Source organism: Bos javanicus, chromosome 1, assembly GCF_032452875.1.
Source record: "Bos javanicus breed banteng chromosome 1, ARS-OSU_banteng_1.0, whole genome shotgun sequence".
NCBI lineage: Eukaryota > Metazoa > Chordata > Mammalia > Artiodactyla > Bovidae > Bos > Bos javanicus.
In genome coordinates, this window is record NC_083868.1 from 70,097,599 (window position 1) to 70,103,209 (window position 5,611).

Sequence of the window (5,611 nt, forward strand, 5' to 3'; positions counted from 1 at the left end):
TCAAGGTAGAGAAATAATTCAGGAAGCTCTTCAATAAGCCAGGCAAGAAAGGGTAGTGAGCCACAAGAGGGTGTTGACCCTGAGGACTCAGACAAGCAAATGTATCTGGAAAATATTTAGGAGAGACTTTCATTTGAATCAGGGGTGGTAAGGGAGAGGGGAGTCAAAGTTGGACCCTAGGTTTCTGACTTTAGCAACCAGGGGGTGCCATTTACTAGCATCAGGAGAAAGATATGAGAAAAATTATGAATTCAGTTGGATAAAGTTGAATTTGAGGTTCCTCCAAAATTCCCAGATAGAAATAGCCAATATGCAATTAGATATACAGATTTACAGCTCAGAATTGCTCCTGAGACCTGGACTGGAATTCTAGATTTGGGATCCATCAGCATATGGGTTATAATCAGAGCTTTGGGAGTGGTGGAGACCTTACAGAGAGAATATGTGGAGGGAGAAAGAAAAGCGCCCAGGGCACACCCTGAGGAACAGTGCCAACACTGAAGGGATGGGCCGAAGACACTTACACGGAAAAGCCAACAAGACAGGAAGAAAACAGAGGAAATGCAGCCTTCTAGAAGCTGAGGAAAGAGCGTGTATAGAGGGGAAGGGCGTGGCTTGCAACATCAAATATTTCCAAGAAGTTAAGACAGACAAGGGCTGAAGAGACTCCGTTGGATTTAGTGACCCGAGTTGCGTGTGGTGAAGGGATTTCACAGTAAAGAGTTAGCTGAAGTTGAGGGAACAATCTCTTGACTCCTGACCCAATTTTGAGAACCACTCTCTTTTACTCTAGCAAGTTTAACTCATTTACAATTATTTTCATAATAGCTTCATTTGGGTTTGCTTCACTCATTTTGTTTTATGCTTTCTAGCTTTTATGTATCCTTGCTCTTTCTTTTCTGTTTTACCTTTTGCTGAGTAGATCACTGCAAAATCATGGCAGATAGTGACTGCAGTCATGAAATTAAAAGACGCTTGCTCCTTGGAAGAAAAGTTATGACCAACCTAAACAGCATGTTAAAAAGCAGAGACACTACTTTGCCAACAAAGGTCCATCTAGTCAAAGCTATGGTTTTTCCAGTGGTCATGTATGATGTGAGAGTTGGACTATAAAGAAAGCTGAGGGCCGAAGAATTGATGCTTTTGAACTGTGGTGTTGGAGAAGACTCTTGAGAGTCCCTTGGACAGCAAGGAGATCCAACCAGTCCATCCTAAAGGAAATCAGTCCTGAATATTCCTTGGAAGGACTGATGCTGAAGTGGAAATTCTAATACTTTGGCCACTTGATGTGAAGAACTGACTCATTTGAAAAGACCCTGATTCTGGGAAAGATTGAAGGCAGGAGAAGAAGGGGACGACAGAGGATGAGATGGTTGGATGGCATCATCGAATCAATGGACATGAGTGTGAGTAAGCTCCAGGAGTTGGTGATGGACTGAAGCAACTTAGCAGCAGCAGGGAAGCCTGGCGTACTGCAGTCCATGGGGTCACAAAGAGTCAGAATGAGTGACTGAACTGAACTGAACTGAGTAGATCACTGTGTTTACCACTATTTCCTAAAGCAAACTAGAGGGTGAATAGCCTGCTTTTAATTCTACTCAGTAGTGGAGCCAGAATTTGAACCCTGGAGTCCACAGTCTCAGCCATGATGCTGTACAGCCTTGTGTGTGACCCCAAGTATCCTATATCCATAGAAAATTAACTTGCCCTTGAAAATAGTTGGGCTTCCCTTGTGGCTCACTTGGTAAAGAATTTGCCTACAATGAGGGAGACCTGGGTTCAATTCTTGGGTTGGGAAGATCCCCGGAGAAGGGAAAGGCTACACACTCCAGTATTCTGGCCTGAAGAATTCCATGGACTGTATAGTCCATGGGGTCGCAAAAAGTTGGACATGACTGAGCACCTTTCACTGAAAATAGTTATGCCATTAGGGCAATAACTTTACCTATAGAAATATACTTTAGAGAACTAATCAGAGAATTATGCACATAGCTATTCATTGTAGTATTATTTATAGCAATATGAATTTATATATGTTTTTCTGTTTTAAAACAATATTCATCAGTTGTTCCTCTCTAATGCTTGACTTATCTTTTTGTCTGTGTTTATAATTTTTGGCCTTGCATCTGAATTTTGGTATACATTGATCACATTCATTAAAATGCTGATTGAAAAAAATATTTACATTAAAATCTGTGCCCTGCTTGCTTCCTAAGTTGGCTGACTGTTTGCAACACAGAACAAGACTTGACATATAAGGATGAAAGAGCTCAGAGTCCATCTGAAGGAGGCAGAGGAGGCAGGCATTTTCTGTCATCAGAGCAGAACGTATTACAAGACCTGAGCAATTTGGTTCTAAGCTGTCTGGGAACAAAGCAGAAAGAAACAGAGTAAGTTACATAATTTTCATTGTCCCGTAAGAAAATAATTCATACTAATTCTTTTGTGGAGGCAGCTCTTTTTGAGATCTAAAATCAAGCAGAAATTTATGTGAATCTTCATGTAATGGGCATTGAGGGACACTGAAGACTGGAACAGAGCTCCCCAAACCCTTGGAATTTTCCGAGCTATAAGAATCATGAGAGCATCTTTTGTTGTAATATTCAGTTTTTCGTCCTCAGTTTCTGAAATTGCTTCAGAGCCGTAACGGTGAAGTGGATATCTTGTTATGTGTAAGTCCCTTTCAACCACAACTGATTTTATGTTAATAAGGCAACTTTTGGAAAGCACCTAAAGATGGGGGGCTGGCTACTGGAGGAGTCAATCTTGTGATTAAAGGGTTGAAAGTTTCAGTCCTACTCCCTGATGGCTAGAGACTGAGTTCAATCACCAACGACCCTGATTTAATCAATCCTGCTTGTGTAATGAAGCCTCCATAAAACCCCAGAACAGGGTTCAGAGAGCTTTGGAGTTGGTAAACACATGAAGATGGGGGGAGATGGAGAATCCCTGGTCCCTTTCCTATGGCTTACCCTGTGCATCTCTTCCATCTGGTTGTTCCTGAGTTATATCCTTTCATCAGATCAGATCAGTCGCTCAGTCGTGTCTGACTCTTTGCGACCCCATGAATCGCAGCAAGCCAGGCCTCCCTGTCCATCACCAACTCCTGGAGTTCACCCAGACTCACATCCATCGAGTCAGTGATGCCATCCAGCCATCTCATCCTCTGTCGTCCCCTTCTCCTCTTGCCCTCAATCCCTCCCAGCATCAGAGTCTTTTCCAGTGAGTCAACTGTTGGCATGAGGTGGCCAAAGTACTGGAGTTTCAGCTTTAGCATCATTCCTTCCAAAGAAATCCCAGGGCTGATCTCCTTCAGAATGGATTGGTTGGATCTCCTTGCAGTCCAAGGGACTCTCAAGAGTCTTCTCCAACACCACAGTTCAAAAGCATCAATTCTTCGGTGCTCAGCCTTCTTCACAGTCCAACTCTCACATCCATACATGACCACAGGAAAAACCATAGCCTTGACTAGACAAACCTTTGTTGGCAAAGTAATGTCTCTGCTTTTGAATATGCTATCTAGGTTGGTCATAACTTTTCTTCCAAGGAGTAAGTGTCTTTTAATTTCATGGCTGCAATCACCATCTGCAGTGATTTTGGAGTCCAGAAAAATAAAGTCTGACACTGTTTCCACTGTTTCCCCATCTATTTCCCATGAAATGATGGGACCGGATGCCATGATCTTTGTTTTCTGAATGTTGAGCTTTAAGCCAACTTTTTCACTCTCCACTTTCACTTTCATCAAGAGGCTTTTGAGTTCCTCTTCACTTTCTGCCATAAGGGTGGTGTCATCTGCATATCTGAGGTTATTGACATTTCTCCCGGCAATCTTGATTCCTTTCATAATAAACTGGTAATGTAGTAAGTAAAATGTTTCCCTGAGTTCTGTGAGCCCCTTTAGCAAACTGATTGAACCCAAGTGGGGGTCATAAGAACCTCCAACCTATAGGCAGGAGGTCAGAAGTACAGATACAAACTAGATTTGTGACTGGAATGTTGGTGGGGATAGGGGCGGGTGTGCCTCTTGTGGGACTGAGCCCTTAACCTGTGAAAGCTGGCACTATCTCCAGGTAGACAGTGTCAGAATAGAGTTGAATCGAAGGACACCCAACTGGTGCAGGAGAATTGCTTGTTGGTGTGGGGAACACACCCTCATGCTCACCCCTGCCACAAGTTGGGACTGGGTACTCGAATCCCTTACTATCTTCAAACAGTTTATAAGATACCCTGTTAAACTCATTGGCCTGGATGGCTCTCCAAGAATTTGCCATAAAATTACATACCAAGGTACTTGCCTGGGGCTCCAAGGGCTTCTCTGGTGGCTCAGACAGTAAAGAATCTGCCTGTAATGAGGAAGACCTGGGTTCAGTCACTGGGTTGGGAAGATCCCCTGGAGGAAAGCATGGCTACCCACTCCAGTATTCTTGCCTGGAGAATCCCCATGGACGGTGGAGCCTGGAGGGCTACAGTCCATGGGGTTGCAAAAGAGTAGGACACAACTGAGCAACTAAGCATACAGCACATCCCTGGGGCTCCAGTGGTTAAGACTTTACTTTCTAACACTTGGGGGTATGGATTTGATCCCTGGTCAGAGAGCTAAGATCCCACACGCCTTGTGGCCAAAAAACAAAACATAAAACAGAAGCAATATTGTAACAAATTCAATAAAGCCTTTAAAAATGGTTCATATCAAAAAATTTTTTTTCACTCATTATAAAAATAAAAGCACACAGCAAGATATCCTCTCCCAACCTGGGGAAGTTATTTATGTAAACAGACAAGAGAGGGGTCCAGGTATTTTATTTTCTGGTCCTAGCTGAGTCTTCTTCTCATCTGGGGAGCTCTACCACCAGCAAGGCGCTTTCAGATCCTGTGCTTTTTCAGTTTTGCCACGAAAGCACCCTCACGTGAATACGAGCTGGAGGTGGGTGAGAAGATGTTGTAGCCCAAAAAGGCCAGCTGTAAGCTAAAATGTGTTTGAAGATTTGCAATTTATATTTAAAGTCCATGTGAATTACAGTCTGTTTCATAATGTGTTATAGATAAAAATGTGTTCCCCCCACCCTTAAAACTTCTAACAGAATTGGTGATCCAGGAAGATGAGCTGTTTTTATCCCATCTGAGCAACTCTGGGCCAGCTGACTTGGACCTCCCTATGTCCACAGACACACTTTTACTTTAATTTTGATGTTGGGTCAGTGCTTCCATGGTGGCTCAGACGGTAAAGCATCTGTCTGCAATGTGGGAGACGTGGGTTCGACCCCTGGGTCGGGAAAATCCCCTGGAGCAGGAAATGGCAACCCACTCCAGCACTCTTGCCTGCAAAAACCCTTAGATGGAGGAGACTGATAGGCTATATTCCATGGGGTCACAAAGAGTCGGACATGACTGAGCAATTTCTCTTTCTTTTTCTTTCAGTGCTTTCAGAGTCCAGATTAGTGAACTGTTCTTTCCAATATTAAATGTCTTAGAACAGAACATTATGTATTCTTCTAAAATATAGAAAAGAGGGGGTATATAAGCTCTGGTTGACAGGTATATTTTTTTTAAGTTGACATTATGTGGTGAACACAGATTAGTTGAACTTACTGTTTAGCCACTGTTTTACACA